A 19,656-nucleotide genomic window follows, 5' to 3' on the forward strand; every position below is an offset into this window, starting at 1 on the left:
ACAGCTGCCCTCAAAATCACATGGCTCCCTGGCCACTTGTAACAGCTGAGCCAAGGGGGAGCTCTACCCAATAGGAGCGACAGGGTCTGTTCCTGGAGTCGGAGGCTGAACGCCCACCACATAGACTCCTCTCCCCCTGCAGCTTCACGCGCACTAACAAGCATGCTGATGTTGCTGAACACGCGCGTCCCTGGTGTTTTCCAAGACGGGAGAGGCCAGAATAATGGTACGCCTCGTCCCTCTCTCATTCAGCCTGGGCTAGATGTCAGAGACAAAGACAGCTGGAAGAGGAGAACCGGAAGACCATGGGGATCAGGCCTTCTAGTAGTTTTCACCTTCCAGTGGCTGCTTTGCTCAAACAGCTCACAGGAGCGTAAATACGGGAGAGGACACAGGCTGCTCCCTCTGGGAGGCGGGGCCGGGAATTGCCATTGCTGGTGCGGGACCTCCTCTGAGATGGCCTAACAGAGGCATGGGAATTCGGTATGGAAACCACAGATTTAGCCCAAACCTGCATTCTGCAGTATGGAAACCATGGTTCAGGGGGATAAGGTGAATTGTCAAAGGTCACAGCATGAAGGCAGAAGGAACCTGAGTTCCTAACAGCCAGGCCAACACTCTTCCCTCTACAGGGCACCAACCTCTTTTCCAGGATCAGCCCTCCACACCCTTACCTCTCTCTCTCCCTTCCTCCCTGATTAGCAAGTCCCATGGCCACTACAGGACTTAGACTTTAGAGGAAAAGGGTAACTCGGTGAGGGTATGTCTTACTGATGCGTTTATCTGCTCTGAACATCGATCCATGTCCTCACCCCACTCGGACCGACCTGTAACATGTGATCATCAGAGGCTTTTCAGTGACCTAGAGCTTCTTCAGGATCCCCTCCCCAGCCCCTTTCCTTTTCTGTTGCATTCTTACAGCGCCAAATCAAAGGACTGCCAGCAATGCCGTGATTCTTCATTTTCCAGGGATTGTCCGTACACGGTATTTGTGTTAGGTCTTAAAATGCTGTTTGCTCTACTTTTTAATTTCATTTTAGAAGCCTGCAAGAAGAGAAGCCAACATTTAATCATAGGGACTGGAGGAGACTTAACAAACTGCTTACGAGGCACAAATAGAGTGGTTAGTTTCCTATTTCCCTTCTGATTGAATTGGCTGCTGTATCATATGCAGTAAACAGTGTGAACCAGAAACCAGTTCTGCATTCTTATCTCACACCCTCACATAATCAAAAGAAAGAAATACATTGTAATAAAAAAGAAAAAAAGGAAACTAGAACTTCATATTTGTTTAAAAGTTAATTAAACTTGAAAGGTTTGTGGGGACAATTCATTTTCTTTTGTAGCCTAAGACTGTAAGGCTTGCATTCCATTTTACCAATGGAATGAGAAAAAGTAACCTGATGTTATTTTAATTGTAATAATAAATAATACATAATAAAGCTAGAATAAAAGGTTTCTTTTTAAATAGCAAAGTAAAAATGGAAACACATGTACCATACAATTCTGAAGTGACTTATGAAATAAAAACTGTAAACTTCTCTAAGGTGTGTCCTATTTAATTACTTTCATCAATACCACTTTTACTCTTTTCTAGAAAGATGACTTTACACTAAGCACACAGGTATGACTTTATAGGCATCCTAGTTAATCCTCTGAATTGACAAGATTATAATGGATGGCATATGCTCTTTACAAAGAAAGTTAAATGAACAATAAATCAGAAGAGAAAGCCTTCCACTCGCTTCTGGGTAACTCAGATTTGGAGTCGGATAATGTCCCCATCATTGTCAGTTCCATGTCATTAGCTCCTATCAGAAGGCTAATGCTGAGAAGTCTTTGCAGGTGAGGGAAAGCAAGAATCCTAGATGAATCACACTGGAGATGAGCATGGGGGCTGGTGTTACCCAATCAAATACGACAAATGGAGCCAGTAAGTGGGCCAAACAGGGACTGCTTCCCTCTCAAAAACACTGTGTATGTAAGAAAGAGAGAGGCTGAGAAAAAGAGAAAAATTTAAGAGAAAGAAAAGTTGCTGATAAGAGAGAACAGGAATTGTTGAATAAGACAAGACATGCCTCCTACTGAAAAATGTGGGGTTGGATAAAAGGATTTCCAAGCCTCCAGCTCTAGAATACTGTGATTCTATGGGGGTAAAAGTGAATGTTTCATCAGCAAATGAGACCCAAAAACTCCAAGGGGGAAGCCCACATCCATCACCTGTTTCCTTCTGACCGGTTACCCTTTGATGGGAACCGCTTGCCAGGATATTGAGCTTTCTGTTTCCTGTCTTTCTACCCCAGATGATTTCTCTGTGAGCACCCTAAGGACATGGCCTGTGTGTAATTCATCTTTGTGATCCCCGGATGGTGCCTGAAACATACAGTGGGCAACCAAAAATGTGGAAAAGGAGGATAGAAAAACTAGTAGGGAAGATTTAAGTTTTATTTTTTAAGTAATGATTGCGTATATCCCTGAAAGCAATTATCAAATACCTTGGTACCTAGATGTTACATGAATAGATTCCTCAATTAAAATACTCTTCTACTAACTATGAGGCTAAGTCTTCAAATGCACAGGGCACAGGGAATTCTTATTATTTGTTCCTTCCCAAGGAGGAGACAGTCAGCAATTCCTGCTCCAGTTTTCAGATTCCTAGAGCATAAACCCAGTCATCAAAAAAAAAAAAAATAGCATAAATAAAACTGGCCATCTTCTTAATCAGGAACATCAGACAGGAACAAGACAGGATGTGTGCTCTTACCAGTTCAATTCAACATAGCACTGTTGCTTCTAGCTAAGGTAATTAGGCAAGAAAAAGAAAGAAAAGCATCCATATTGGAAAGAAAGAAGTAAAACTATCTCCACTTATAGATGACATTATCTCATATATAGAAAATCCCAATTAATTCACTAAAACACTATTAGAGCTAATCAGTGAATTCAACAAGGTTTCAGGATACATGATCAAAACATAAGAATTAATTGCATTTCTAGGCACTACCAACAGACAATCCAAAAATGAAATTAAGGCAATTTTATTTACACAGCACAAGAATAAAAGGTTCAATAATAAATTTAACAGAAGAAGTATAAGACTTGAATGCTGACAATTACCAAACATCACTAAAAGAAATGAAAGACCTAAAGAATTGAAAAAATATCCCATGTTCATGATTGGAAGACTTAATATTGTTAAGTGGCAATAATCCTCAAATTGATCTACAGATTCAATGCAATCCCTATCAAAATCCCAGCTGGCTTTTTTGCATAAATTAGCAAACTAACCTTAAAATTCATATGGAAATATAAAGGAGCCAGAATAGCCAAAACAATACTGAAAAAGAAGAATAAAGTCAGAAGACCTATACTTCCCAGGTTCAAAACTACTACAAAACAACAATAATCAAGATTACGTGGTCCTGGCATATGAACAGACATATAGAGCAATGGAATAGAATGGAGCAAACAGAATGTAAACTATGTCAACTGATTTATGCTCAATTAATTTTTGAAAAGGGTGCTGTGACGATCAATGGGGAAAGAATTCTGTTTTTAACAAGTGGTGCTGGGACAATTGGATAGTTACATGCTAATGAATAAATCTGGATCCCTAATTCACACCACATACAAAAATAAACTCAAAATCATGAAATATCTATATGGAAGAACTAAAACTATGTAACTCTTAGAAGAAAACATAGATGCAAATCTCGGTGACTCTGCATCAGACAATGGCTTCTTAGACATGAGCCCAAGTGAAAAGTAAAAAAAAAAAAGTTAAGTAGGATGTCATCAAAATTAAAACTTTTGTGTTTCAAAGGGTACTATCATGTGAGTAAAAACCTACAGAATAAGAGGAAATATTTGCAAATCATGTAGCTGACAAGGGTCTAGTACCCAGAAAACACAAAAAACTCCAACAACTCTATGATAAAAAGACAACCCAATAAAAAATCTGCAAAGGATCTTAATAGCTATTTGTCCCAAGACACACAAATAGCTAATAAGCACATGAAATATGCTCAACATCATTAGTTATTAGGAAAATGCAAACCAAAACCACAAACAGATACTACTTTACACATACTAGGATAGTCATGAGGAAAACATGGACAATAAAAAACATCGGTGAAGATGTGGAAAACTGGAACCCTCACATGCTGCTGGTATGAATGTAAAATGGCACAGGGGCTTAGAAAACAGTTTGGCTGTTCCGCAAAAATTTAAGCATAGAATAACCATATGATCCAGCAATTCCACTCCCAGGCATATACCTAAGAGAACTGAAAACATATGTCTGCACAAAAACTCATTCATGAGGGCTGATACAAGCATTATTCGTAACAGTCAAAAACTGGAAATCACCCAAATCTCTATCAAGCTGAATGTATAAACAGAATGTGGTATATCCATACAACAGAATATTTTTCAGCCATAAAAAGGAATGAAGCACCAGTTTATGCTCTAACCTTGAAATCATTATGAACCTTCAATCTGACACTAAGTAAAAGAAGCTAGACACAAAAGGCCACATAACTGAATAATTCCATTTACATGAAGTGTCCAGAACAGGCAAGTCGAGAGACATATTTCTATGGAGAAATATAAATATATCAACATAATATAATGTATATTTATTATAAAATTTTTTATCATAAAAATATAAATATAAACCCATAGAGATAAAAATTAGTGGTTTCCAGGGGGGAATAGGGAGTGACTACTAATGAGAATGAGATTTCTTTGTGGAGTCATGAGAAATGTGCTGCCATTAGACAGTGAGGATGGTCACCCAGCTCTGCCAGTATACTAAAAGCCAATGAATTATATGCTTCGAAACAGTGACTTTTATAGCATGTGTGTCTATCTCAATTTAAAAATAACAATAATGGTGAGATACCTGCACATACTGCTGTCAAAAATGTTCACTGGTAGAACTTCTTGGAAGAGAGTTTTGGAAATGGGTATCAAACTTGACTCCATAATTTAAATTCTAATAATTTACCTCCCATACATAATTATAAATGTCACAACTTGAGCTATAAAGATTATGTGCACTGCTGTTTATAATATCAAAATATGGGAAATGTCCTAAAGGCACAACAGAGATTTTGTTAGACATGTTTGGTACATTCATTCAATGGAAAATGAGTCAGTTATTAAAATAACACTTATACCTTCGAGAAAAAGGAGGATATAAAATACAATATTCAATGTGATGATATTTTTGTTTTTTTAAACTATGTATGTATATATATATCTGTGCCTCTGCACTACAGAAATAATAGACCTAGGCTGTCTAACACTGAGGCTGCTAACCACACTGGGTGTTTAAATTTAAATTAATGAGAATACAAATTAAAAATTCAGTTCCTCAGTGACACTTGCCACATTTTCAAGTGTTTAATAAACACATGAGGACAGTGGCTGCTGTACTGGACAGCACAGAATATTTGTATCATCACAGAAAGATCTACTGAAATTAGCTGATATAGAATACATACGAAGTAGGCTTGTAGGTGCTTTTAGTTTCCTTCTCTTTGTTTATTATCCATGTTTTCTATAACAAATACAAATGTTTATAATCAAAGAGTATTTTTATTTTTTTGGAAGATGCAAAGTGAGCTGGGGAGAAAGGATCTGGAAAAATACCCCCTGGGCACAGACATCTGCAGGCCCACTGCAGGCTGAGTGAGTCCCTTTTCTCTCAGCAGCTCAGGTAAGGTGGTCACAGCCTCCCTTGCAGAGAAAACCCCTCTGCCCCACAAGCTGGGTGTGGGGAGGAGATGGGAGCAGCCTGAGGCAAGAACACCACAGACGCCCACTGTTCTTACCTGAAGTTCAGCAGTTTTTCAAGAATAAAAGCTTCTCCAATTTTGTATACCTCTGAGGATTGCCAGAGTGATAAAATGGCTGTTTCTGTTCATTTTGTCCAGATTTATAGTTGCTATCTGGAGGACAGGATTTGCAACCTCTGCATTTGGCCAGAGCCAGAAGTCCTGCTTCCTAATATAGATTGTAAAAAATAATAATCCTGCCACTGGAGGAGGCCTGGGGAAGAGGCACTCTCAAACTTTAGGTGATAAAATAGATTAGTTTATGCTTTCTGGAGGCAACATGGATATATATACCTACTGCCTTAAAATTATAACAGCCCTTTACTCAATTATGTCACTTCTAGAAACTCTAAGGAAATAATCATGGATGCACTCAGAGATTCAGCTATAAGAATGTACATGACAGAGCTGTTTAAAATACCAAAAAGCTGTGCTCAAGCTAAAAGTAAAAGATATTCTCATGATGAAATGGTATGCCATCCATTAAAAATAATGCTGTGCAGGTATATTTAACGGCACAGAAAATGTTTATAAAAGTTTTAAAAGAATTTTAATACAGTTTAAAAGGTACCATCATTTTTGTAAAAACTGTGCGTGTGTCTATGCATATATGCTTAGATGAAAATTAGAATGATTAAAACAAACAGTAACTATTTCTATGTGGTGGGAAAATACCTGATGAGGAAGTAATCTATTATTTTCCACATTTTCTATAGTGAACATGTATCACCATGGTAATAGGAAAAAATAAGTTACTGTTTTTAATAAAATAAAATCATATGACTTAAGACAGGAAATCTTTGTACTTAAAACATGAAATAAAATGATCACTATGAGTATTTTTACATTTAGCTTTCAGCTTCCTGACTGCCAAGGCAAGAAGAAAAATATAAAGAATTCTCTCAATCTTTACTGTTTGGTTTATCAGTGCTTCTCAGGAACTAAACTACCATCCTGGCACTAGATTCTATGAGAAATGTAAGATGTATGTTTCTCCGTGACACTAATACCTACCCTGTAGTGTGGTACAGCAAGGATTGCTCACAGCCCTCATCTTTGTTCCAGCTCTTCCTGTCATTGTTTAAAAACTATGATCCCCATACTTAGCTAAGGGACAAATAATATTCACAGAGTGCCTATATTTTCATAATGACCTCCATCCCTATTTTCTACCATACCAAAATAGATACAAATGAATGAGTTATTTTCAGTAAGGCATCAATAATGTAGTATCTGGCCTTTGTGGAATATTTTGATGGCATCACTGCTTCATTATGAATAAGAATACTCAGAAGATTGTCTCATAGATGAAGTGGATCTTGAAAAATGGTAGACACAGCATACTTTGAGAATGTATGTTTCTTAATAATACATCTGTTGAGCCCTCTGAGAAGAGAAAGTAGAAGGAAGTTAGGTAGGTCAGTGGCTGCGGATGTTTGCTCTAACCTTGATGGAACTCCCAGAGGCTCTGCTAAACCCAGTGGGCCTTGGCCCCTGGCAGGCTGAACCTGCTATGACAAGAAGTCACATCAGAATAATGCACAAACTATACCTATCAAAGTCAGAGTCTCTGAAGGCTCCCACACGGGAGGTGGGATGAAGGGACTTGAGCCTATTACTTCCTGTGGATGTTTATCTTTGCTATAAAACTGTTTGAATTGGATTTCCCTCTATCTTACCTACAGTTTCTCTCAGATCCTATGAACCCAGCTCACTCCTAGAAAGAGCAGAGATTTCATAGAATTTGAGAAACTACTAAAATAGCTTTCTTCTTCCAAACCCTCCTACCCTCCTACCCTCACTTTCTAATCCATACGTCTGATGTTTACCTTCAAGGCCCAAATCAAGTCTTTCCTAATCACCTATGTGACTGTTGTCTCATCTGTGACGTCTCAGAGCACTCACCTACTTGAGAACTCACTGACACCCAATTTGCATGTCATGTGTCCCCGAACAGGCTATAAGCTTTAAGCTACTGGACATGAATCCCAGCACCTGCCACAGTGTTTTGTGCATGAGTATACTAAGGTGACAAGTTCATCTAACTTACCCAGTTCATCTATGCCCCAAAGTAAATACATGGCTATCAAGTTCCGTATTGGTAAATGAATAATAGGTAAGGTTGGTAGCACAACTGTTAGCAAATAACAGGGCTCAACAGCCCAAGCTTCTTCCCTGTGAGTATAGTTTTCTAAGATCAGTTCAACAAATTAGTGTTGTTGTACTAATCACCATGGAGAAAAAAATGAAATAGTCTTCTTGACATCTAAGGAGTTCATAGTCTTCTTGGAAAATAAAGACACATATAGAGCTAATTAGGATAACATGTTATTAATGTGAAAAAAGTGGGAGAATACATGAGAATTACAAAGAAAAGCCATCAGCAATGTTCCTCAAGAGATGGCTGGAGAGGGGATGGCAAGTGGTACGTCCCACTGAGTTTGGGTCACATGACTAGAAATGGCATCTAGAAAAAGACAAGGAACCCTTCCTCTACTCTGAGCTGATCCGCATAGCTGCGCAGGGCCAGCCTCTGAACCGGGCCACTCATTTGCAGAGCACATCACACAGTGCAGTCCATCTAGTGCACGACACTGACCAGGCCAGTGGGGAAGCTGACACAGCTCAAGGGACGAGCATTATATCAGGCACAAGAAAACTCCGAGGTGTCAGGAGAGCTGTCTTGAAACCTTGAAAGTTACCTGTCCATGTCAAGTGTCAATATTTCTTCTGAAGAAGATGGGCTGGATAAGAATTTTCCATACTACAAAAAACCACAAATGGTGGATCAAGAAGCCAATTCAGAGGTACAAAACTTATATATAAAATGCTTGTAATGAGAGTGTGGGTGTGTATGTGCATGCACGTACAAATGGATTTCTTAAAAAAAAAAATAGTTTGCAAGGCTATGAATTAGACAAATTATTTGGTAAATTATAGGACATATTTCAATTCAATAAAAGGAAAACACCTCTGAGAAGTAAAACTATCTCTCAATGGGGTTTATTATTTTGAATGTCAGAGTTTCCAGCCCCTGAAAGATTTCAAGCAGCACCAAAGCCAGAGATTCTCATGGAATATTCATGTAAGTAGTGGAAAGTTAAATGAGAAGAACTCCAAGTTTCCTCTCCATTCTATGAGACTATCAGTCTAGATCACAGGCAATTAACTACCACTGAAGACATAATTAGAAGGGAAACAATTCCATAAAGTCACAAGGATGAATGTATACAGCCTGAAATTTCATTTGGTTGTTTATCCTGGAATAGCACCTCTATGAAAGGAAAAACTGTAAATTATATTTAAACCAGGGGTACTCAACCGAGATGTAGATGAGAGACACCTGGGGAGCTTTAAAAGCTGCCCTTGCCTGGATGACAGCATACATCAATTAAGACACTGGGGCCCAAGATTTGTATTTTGTTTAAAGTTCCCCAGGTTAGAGTTGAGAACCATTGATTTATAGGCATAAAGTGTATAAATGACATTTTATAAAGCACAAAAGGAAGGAAAAAGGCACCAGGATTTATATGAAAATCAAAAAAAAAGAGCTAGAAAACATCAAATGAAGACTTCTGATTTCTGTTCAGGGTGCAGAGAGCTGAAAAGAGCATCAGTCCCATGCTTATGACAAATAAGAAGTAAGATAAACTGCAAGTTCATAACTTTCTTGAATCTTAGGCAACTGAAGTCACAGGGGAACAAACTAGCCCCAAATCTAAGTAGAGCCAGGCACCTACAGGAAGAGATAAGACATAAGCACTTGTTTATCTGAGTCAGATGCACCTAGACACTGTCTAACAAGAATCAAACAAGTAACAACAGAATGCTGCTGGGTTTGTTGAAAGAGCATGGAGACAGGCAACTCTGAAGCATAATGCAAAAGGCTTACACTGAAACAGACACTAAGAAAAGTACTTCAGCAAACCAGCCCCAACTCAAAATTCAAGATACCGCAGAGGAATGTGAAGTCAGTGGTGCACTGAGGATAACCTACCAACAAACCTCAAATCCAGTTTAACTCCTATCTATAGTGATCAAACCCCCACACTAAAACCCTAGCAGAAACGGAAATTTGCTCCCATTTCCAAGCATAAAAATGGTTTATCTCATTCTCTAATGTCCTACACAAGATGTCTAGTTTGCACCAAAATATCATAGAGCATACAAAAAGGAAAAAATAATACTGCTAAGAGACATAGCAATGAATAGAACCAGAGTCCAATATGACACAGATGTTGGAGCTATCAGATACAAAATTTTAAATAACCACAATTAATTGTAAAAGGTCCTAACAGAAAGGGTGGACAATATGAAAGGTCAAATGCATCATTTTAACAGAGAGATAAAAACTGTAAGAAAGAATCAAATGGAAAAGTTTGATAGGTTAAGCACAGTAACAAAAACTAAATCTGCTTTCAACATTCTTCGGTAGATTTTTACACAGCCAAGGAAAGCATCATGAACTTGAAAAGAGGTCAACAGAAATTACCCAAACTAAAACAAGAAGAAACAAAAAGAAGAATGAAACAAAACAAATGCCAACAGCTGTGGAACAATACAAAAAATTCCAACCTAGGTATAATCAAAATCTCAGAAGGAGAAAAAAAGACAATAGGGCAGAAGAAATATTTGAAGAAATAACTGTTTAGAATTTTCTAAAATTATTGACAGATCCCAAACCACAGATCCAAGAAGGTCAAGAACACCAAGCATGTGCGTTCCCGTGCATGCATGCGCTCACACATACACATGCAGGAGTATCATATTATACAGTTGAAAACCAAAGATAAAAAGGAAATTTTGAATGCAGTGGGAGAAAAATGAAACATCAAATACAAAGAAACAAAGATAAAAACTTTAGAAGACATCTTTTCAGAGACATGCAAGTAAAAAAGACAATGAAGCAATATCTTTAAAGTGCTGAAAGAAAAAATGTCAGCCAAGACTTATACACCCAGTAAAAGTATCTTTCAGAAATGAAGGAGAAATAAGAACTGTCACAGACAGACAAAAACAGAGAATTCATTTCCAGAAGACTTAACACTACAAGAAACGCCAGTGCATTTTTCGGCAGAAGGAATATGATGCCAGAAACATGGATCTGCACAAAGAATCAAGAGTGGTGGAATTGGAATAAGCGAAAGCTAAATACAATTTATCTTTTCTTATTCTAAATTGTTATAAAAGAAACTGAATGTTTAAAACAGGAGTCAGCAACTACAGTCTGCAAGCCAAATCAAGCCCATAGTCTGACCCATTTTAGTATGACCTATGAACTAGAAATGGATTTTGTAGTTTTTAAGTGTTGTTTAAAAAAAGAAAAAGAATATGCAGCAGAGACTATATATGGCCTTTAAGACTAAAATATTAACTTTCTGGCCCTTTACAGAAAGTTTGCTGACCGTTGGTATAAAGCAAAAATAGCAATGTTTTGTTTATAGCATATGTAAAAGATGATAACAACAGCATAAAAGATGTTAGAGAAGGAATGGGAATATACTGCTATAAGGTCCACAGAGTACACAAGAAACCATATAGTGTTATTTGAAAATAGACTGATTAAATATTTCTTTATATGTATACACACACGTACATTTCTTTATAATGACATATATGTAAATATGTAGATATTCATTTAACATGTAGATATAAATAAGCTCTCTAGGGCAATCACTAAAAAAAAAAAAAAAAAAACTAAAGAAGCATAAGAAGTCCATAGTGGAGATAGAAGGGAATCATAAAGAATGTTCAAAAAAGAAGAGATGGAACAAACAGAAACCAGTTAGCAAGATGGTAGATTTTAATTAAGCTATATTAATACACGGTAACTGAATGGCTTAACACACCAATTAAAAGACAGTTATTGTCAGACTGGTTAAAAAAGTAAGACCCAACTATCTGAGGTCACAAGAAGCCTGCCTTAACTATACAGACATAGATAGGGTAAAGTAAAAGGCCAAAAAAAGATACACAATGCAAATTAACCAAAAGAAAGCTCAAGTAGCTATATTATTAACACCCAAAGTAAACCCAAAACAAGGAGTATTAACAAGGATAAAGAGGACTATTATATAACAATAAAAGGATCAATTCCCCAAAAGAACATAACAATCCTGTGTATGCACTTAAGAAAAGATGACTAAAATCCACACAGCAAAAAGTGACAGAAATGAAAGGAGAAATAGAAAATTCCACAATTGTAGTTGGAGACTCTAACATGCCTCTCTGTTATTTATAAAACAAGTAGACATAAAATCAACAAGGATACAGAAGACCTAAGCAACCCTATCAAGGAACTTCACCTAATATTTCCAGAAAATTCTACCCAACCATAGCAGAATAGATATGCTTTTCAAGTGAACACTGAACATTCATCAAAATAGACCATATTTTGAAGACACAATTAAATTTCCAATATCAGGAATGAAAGAGGAACATCACTACAGATCCCACAGACATTAAATGGATAATATGAGAACACCACAAACAATTCTATATCCATAAATTTGACAATTTAGTTGAAATAGAACAATTCCTTGAAAGATAAAAATCTACCAAAACTTATCAAGAAGAAATAGGTAAACTGAATTGTCCTATATCTAATAAGAAATTAAATTTACAGTTGAAAACTTTCTATCAAAGAAAACTCTTTGTGAACAAGTTAAAAAGAAATCATTATATTGTGGGATGGTAACAGAATTAAACTAGAAATCAGTAACAGAAAGACTTTTGGAGAATTCCCAAATACTTGAAAACTAAATGACATACTTTGAAATAACACACAGACCAAGAGGAAGTCTCAAGGGAAGTTTTTAAACATCTTAATTTTAAACAAATGAAAAAGTAAAAATATACATATCAAAATTGTGGACTGCAGCTAAAGCAGCATTAGCAGGAAATGTGTAGCACTAAATACACTAAATACATCTACAAAACACTTTAAAGCTCTCAGATTAGTAATATAAGCTTATTCCTTTAAAAAAATAGAGTAAATTTTTTTTTACTCAAAGCAAGGAGAAAGAAGTACTAACGAGAAGAAATCAATAAAACTGAAAGCAGAAAAAAAGACAAAATTAATGAAACCAGAATCTGAATCTTTGAAAAGACCAACAAAATTGGTAAACTTCTAGAAAGACTAAGTAAGAAAAAGACTGAAGACACAATTAAATTTCCAATATCAGGAATGAAAGGGGAACATCACTACAGATCCCACAGACATTAAATGGATAATATGAGAACACCACAAACAATTCTATATCCATAAATTTGACAATTTAGTTGAAATAGAACAATTCCTTGAAAGATAAAAACTACCAAAACTTATCAAGAAGAAATAGGTAAACTGAATTGTCCTATATCTAATAAGAAATTAAATTTACAGTTAAAAACCTTCTATCAAAGAAAACGCTAGGCCCAGATGGTTTCATCTAATAAATTCTACCAAACAATGAAGGAAGAAATAATGTTAATCCTACACAGTCTCTCCCAAAAATATAACACAACCAAGCGAAGTTTATCCCAGGAATGTAAGGCTGGTTCAACATTTGAAAATCAATCAATAAAATTTGCCATATTAAATATGAAGAAAAATCACATGGTCCTGCCTATAGATGGAGTAAAAGCATTCAACAAAATTCAAAATCCATCCACAGTAAAAACTCTCAGTAAGCTTGGAATACAAGGGAAATTCCTTAACTTCATAGGACATCTACAAAAAACCTTAGCTAACATAATACTTAATAGTGAAAAATCACTTTCCTCCTATATTAAGAAACAAGGCAAAGGTGTTCTCTCTCACCATTCCTATTCAACACTGCACTAGAATTCTTAGTGCAGTAGGAAAGAAAAAAAAAGGCATTCAGATTGGAAACGAAGAAATAAAACTGTCTTTATTCATAGTTGACATGATTATCTTTGTAGAAAGTAACAAAAAATCTACAATAAACCTCCTGGAGCAAATAAGTGGCTTCAGCGAGCTAACAGAATACAATATCAATATACAAAAATCAGTTGCATTTCAATGTACTAGCAACAATAGCAACCCCCAAAATAAGATACTTAAGTATAAATATAACAAAACATGTACAAGGTCTATATCTAGAGAACTACAGATTCTACAGAATGCTGACAGAAAAATCAAAGAAGACTTAAATAAATGGAGAAATAAGATACATTATGTTCATGGACTGGAAGACTCAATCTTGTAAAGATGTCAATTCTTCCTAAAATGATTTGATAGATTCAATGTAACCCCACTCAAAATCCCAGCAGGATTTTTTGTAGATATTAACAAGCTGATTCTATAATTCATATGGAAAAGCAAAGGAACTGAAAGAGCCATAACAATTTTGAAAAATAATGAAGTTAGAGGATTTATACTATCTGCTTTTAAAACTTATAAAGTTATAGTAATCAAGACAGTGTAGTGTTGACACAAAGTGGGCAAATAGATCAGTGGAACAGAACTGAGAATCTAGAAATAAACCCCTACATTTAAGGCAAATTTATTTTTGACAAAAATGTCAAGACAATACAGTAGGGCAAGGCAGTCTTTTCAACAAATGGTGCTGGAACAACTGGACTGCCAATAAAGAAAAAAAAACCTTGACTCATATTTTACACCTCATAAAAAATTAATCCAAATGGATCATAGACCTAAGCAGAAAAACATAAAACTATGACACTTCTAGAAGAAAACAGAAAATTTTCAAGACGTTTGGTTAGGCAAAGTAGTCTTAATCTAACAACAAAATTTGGTTCACAAAAACAATTGATAAATTGGTTTGTTTATCAAAGTTAAAAACTTTTGTCCAGAGAAAGACACTGTTATGGGAATAAAAAATAAGGCACAGCCTGGGAGAAACTATTTGCAAATCACATTTCTGAAGAAGAAGTTATATCCAGATGATGTAAAGAACCCTCAAAACTCAACAATAAGAAAACAACCCAATAAAAATAGGTAGTAAAAATTACCTCTGCATAAGACTTCTATATTATGAATTTTTATTTAAATTTGTATTTTTTTTCAAATCCACTATGGATCCAAACATAACTTCTCACCAATTTTCACTTGTATAATATTATTTAACCCAAGAATTAGGATTTTGATCTGTTAACCTTTGACCCACTTTAATAGTGACCTAAAAATCTAGTAGTTTTCCTTGAACTCAGGAGATAAATATCATATAAGTCCTTAGTATTTTTCCTATCAAAAAATGGGTTCTTTAATTACAAAAAAATAAACTTTCTGAAGCATCAGAACTTATTTTCTCACCTTCTAAATTATAAACCCTGAGCATGAATCACCATATTTTTAATCACCATACTTCCTCCTTCCCCTGCTACCAAAACTAAACAATTCTCAAACACAGTGATGAAAGAAATGACTCTTATTTTCCCTTTGCTCATATTTCTTCACTTATTTCTCATCACCTGGTACCATGTTTTACAAGTCATTGTAAAACATGTTTGGGAACAACGTGAGATATAACAAAGAAACAAAGAGATTCTGCATGAAAGAAATGCTTTAAGATCAAGTTATTCAATATGTAACTCTCTTTACTCAAGTGAACGGCTGTCTTTTTTTGCCCCATACCATACCTTGCTCAGGCCATTATTTCTCTGCTGCAAACCAGACAAAGAATAAACCTTGAAGATTTCCAGCATGATGCCCAGTTTGTTTCCAACAATTGCACTCTTCTCTTAACCTATTTTACTTTGTATTAAAGTACTTCTCATCACCTGACATAGGAGACAAAAGACAAATGAGTCTCCTTCCAGTAGATTGTCAGCCCATGAGAAGAGTTTGTCTTTCTCGTGTACTCTTTTATCGCCAGTACCCAAAACAGTGTCTGGCACATAGTAGGTGCTCAGTAACTATTTGTGGATCGTTGACTTCCCAAGGCACCTCGCCCTACCAGTGATCCTGCCCAGCCCATGGCAATACCTACGGCTCATGGAAGTAAGATATGCTGCCCTCCCTCTCCCTCCATTTTTCCAGGATTATTGACCAGATCTTTTTTACCAGTTTCTGTGCTAAGGAGATATCAAGGATGGAGGATCTGAGAGAAGCACCTTGATTGCCCAATCTAATTCCAAATTCTCACCAATGCCCACCATATCAAATGGAAAAAAAAGCAGCACACCTCATATCTGAAATGAAAACAGGCTAAATGCTTTAAAAGCAGTAGACAGTAGAGGCTGGTTTCTTACTAAGCACAACTAGAGAGTATTTACCTGCTGGACTTTTAACATCAGGAGAATGTTTTCTAGTCTAGGATCTACCACTAACTGCGTCTTCACCAAGCCCCAGCCTGTTAGTATGAACACAGGTAACAATACTGAGATGCAGCCATGATTTAAGGTAAACAAGTGTTCTCAAGAGTAGGTATGGAAGGCGAGGGGAGGGATTGGGGAATGGGAGGCATAGCAGAACCAGCTGGGAGGCTTTTTCAAATGATCCCTTGCTACATTCATTCCTCCACCCCTACAGAGTTACTACCATACCGCAAGCCACTGTTGCTACTGTCAATGGGAGACAAAAAACTGAAAAACTTTCCAGTAAATTCTTTGAGGAAGGAGACCACGATTAACTCTTCTTAGTGATACCCAGGGGGCTGCTCCTGCCTCTAGATGGGGCTCCAGCCTCTGCTCCTTTCTCCCCTCACCACACCCTACACTTCTATTATCCTGGACTCTCCTGATTGCCATACAGGCCATGCCTTTCATCATCTGTCACCACCTGCGGGAGACACGGTTGACTGCCTACCTAACAGCCGGAGAGGCAGTCTCACTTTCTCCCATGCTAGCAGAACTCCACTTTTCTTCTGAAATAAGGCATCAACGAGCCCCTCCCCCAGCTCCATAAGACTGCTTGGACAAAACAATCATAGCCCACTCTCTTGTCCTTTGCCAGTGACTGCCTTAGGATGGGCGCGAGCTCATTCTGGCCAATGGCACAGGGCCGAGAAATTTTGCCCTTTGGTATCTAGAAAAACACAGAAGCAAGCCCTGTCCCTCCCTTTCTGCTTTGGATATTATCGTGGGAAGGCATAATGCAGCTGCAGTCACCTGGAGCAGGACAGAGAAAAGCCAGAAGAATCTGTGAGAAGCCAACCTAGAGCTGTGACCACTTTGAACACCTACCTCCAGACTTCTTAGGTGAGACAGTAATGGAACCGCAATAATGTCACAACTGAAAGCACCAAACAGATAGCCCATCACACGGCTTGGGATGTCTCTCCAACCTTTTCTCCAACCTGAGAGTGACAGCCCTGTTCACCCCCAAGTAGAGCTCACTTGGAGTTCCCTTGGCAAGTCTTCACTGTATCCCCAGAGATAAACAGCCCCAGGCACTGTTACCTGCACATCTGCCTTTCCAACTAGACCGCGTGCTTCTCAAGAGCATTTCCACCCTTGGCAGAGGCCCTGGCATATTTGGGGCATTTAAATATTAAATGAGTGAATGAATGAATGAAAAATAAAGCAAGAGGATGAACTTTAGGATGCCTTCCATGCCAGATAAAGAGTTGGTAACTGACAGAATGTGGCACCCAGGCTGCCTGCATGCTAATACAGACTTCCTTTAGGTGGTAGTGAGCAAAGGCAGAGAGAGTGCAAGGGATCTGTCCCATTTTTATCCTCCCATAATGCAGACTTCTCACTGGGAATGGCTCCTCCCAATCCCTAGCAGCTGGGGTGGGTCTATCACAGTTGCTGAACTACTCCCCCAGGCACTAGTGGTCGGTGAGTAAAGTACCCACTCCCTGTCCACCAAGATGGCCTGGCTCTGCTTTGGTCTAGTATATCAGTAAGATTTGCTGTATGGGTGGAGGAGATGGAGGAAGACTGAGGCTCTCCCCACCCCCACTCCACCTCTCTCTCTCTTTGAAGAAGCAGGTAAGCCTGAAGGTGCCAGTGCTATTTATCACTCCATACTAAGAATCAGTCAACACCAAGGGGAAAGAGCCAAGATACATATATAAGACAGAACAAGCCCTACAATCTTAAATGGGCCCCTGGATCAAGCTGTGCCTGAAGCTAAAACCCTCAGCTGTGTCATTTACGTGACCCAATCAGTTTCTATATTGCATGAGGCAATTTTCAAGTGGCCAAACCCAATACAAATAAAAGAATTCTGACAAATGCGGTCGGTAATGGTGAGAGCAGGCTAACACCCCTTTCATCTGCAGGGCCTGGGGTGGCACCTCTCAATCTTGTCCTCTAGGATGGTGTCAGGAAGTAAGAGCCTGGAGGAGGCCTAGCCATGAACAAGGCAGTGGTAAAAAAAAAAAAGTGTCACCATCACCCCAAAACACACACACACCACCACCACCATTCCCTCCTAAAGTAGGTTAAGCTGAGCCACGTGCATCTACCTTCTGAGCAGAAATGTGCAGGGACCTTTGGGAGGCATAGTGTTACATTAACACATAAGAAAAAAATGAGAACTTTCAGCAAGCATGGCGCTTTGTACATTATGAACATCATACAACTTAGGGCTGGTGTCATATTGTAATACCCATTTTTACCTTTGAGGAAACCCAGGATCAGCTAAGTTAAGTAACTTGTTCAAGGTCAAACACAGCTAGTAACTAGAATTTCACCACCACCCTTGACTTCTCCACTTTCTCACGCTGATGGCCAGGCCCTGGGAGATGGACAACCCCCTCCACGTCCAAAACGCTGCGGGCACGCGGACCTTCAGCCTTGCAGCCTCCGGCCCCTGGAGCTTGGGCAGCCTCGCACACTCAGCTTTCCAGAAGCCCCGGGTAACTAACGCCAGTGTGGGTCGTTCATTCAACACGGATACCAAAAGTAAAGAGCCGGGCAGAGGGGGCAGCGGCCGGCGCAGGCCCTCGTGCGGCGCCGCAGAGGGCGAGGCGGGAGCTGGGCGCTCCGCTCCGCTGTGGCCCGAACCCCGGCCCGGCTCCGCGCTCCCCCGGCAGTCCGGCCCCGGTCTCCCCGCTCCCCACCCGCGCCGCCGAAATAGTGCCTCTGAAAAGCCCACGCAGCGCCCGCGCTGGTCCGCCCCTGCCCGTGGCCCCGGCTCCGTCCGGGTCCAGTCGCTCCCCGCTGTTGGCCCCGGAGCGGCGCCGGGGCCCCCGCGCGCCTCGCTGCCCCGAGCGCCCGCCGCAGACGCAGGACCGGGGCGCGGGGACCGCCGCCGCCAGCCTGCCGCGCCCGCCCGCTCACCTGAGCCGCCCGCGCCCGCCGGGCCTCTCGGCGCGCCCGCCCGGCTCCCGGCCCCGGCTCCCAGCGCGCCCGCCGGGGGCCGGCGTCGGCCGCGGCCGCGCGGGGCGGAGCGGGGCGGGGCGCGGCTCCTCCCCGCCGGAGCCACCTGGGGCGCCCGCGAGGGGGCGGGCCGGGCCCGGACAGGTGGGCCCCGCCTGCGGGCGGGCGTCCCGGGCTCCGGGCCCTGCGCCGGGCTGAAGGGCGGTCCCGGCGGCCGCGCGTTAGGAGACAGCCGGGCTGCTAGTGCCCGGGGGGCGGCCGCTTCCAGCCTGGGCAGCTCTGGAAGTGGAACACAGCCTGTCGGCCGCACCTGGCCGAGCGCGGAGAGGGGAAGCCGACTCCTTTCTCTGCGGGAGGTAGACACGGAGAGCCGAGACCAGAGAACCAAGAGAATTGTGGCGAGGACACAGATGATGAGTTAGTTCAGAACTGGAAGAACTCAGAATGGCCTTTTCCGACCGTTCCTCTATAGTTCATCCTCATCTCACCCACCCCTCAAATGATCCCCGCCCCGTTTTAGATAACGGCATTAAGCTATAAATAGGATCATTTCAGACAGTGATGTCCCCCGCCACCTGCT

The 19,656-nt window shown here is 39.8% G+C and overlaps 1 protein-coding gene across 3 annotated transcripts in view; it reads right to left on the reverse strand.

The window, feature by feature from the left end:
• The window catches only part of LYPD6B (LY6/PLAUR domain containing 6B), a 181,705-nt gene extending 162,545 nt beyond the window's left edge, over positions 1 to 19,160 (reverse strand). Inside the window, exon 1 of one of the 3 annotated variants that reach the window (XM_036928315.2) lies at positions 19,038 to 19,160. The gene's annotated coding sequence lies outside the window, so the exon portion shown is untranslated. The remainder of the gene's footprint in view (positions 1 to 19,037) is intronic. The other 2 variants (XM_036928316.2, XM_036928317.2) reach the window with 2 other exon arrangements.
• Between the last annotated feature and the right edge of the window lie 496 nt (positions 19,161 to 19,656).

Source organism: Manis pentadactyla, chromosome 8 (genome assembly GCF_030020395.1).
Source record: "Manis pentadactyla isolate mManPen7 chromosome 8, mManPen7.hap1, whole genome shotgun sequence".
NCBI classification, from domain to species: Eukaryota; Metazoa; Chordata; class Mammalia; order Pholidota; family Manidae; genus Manis; species Manis pentadactyla.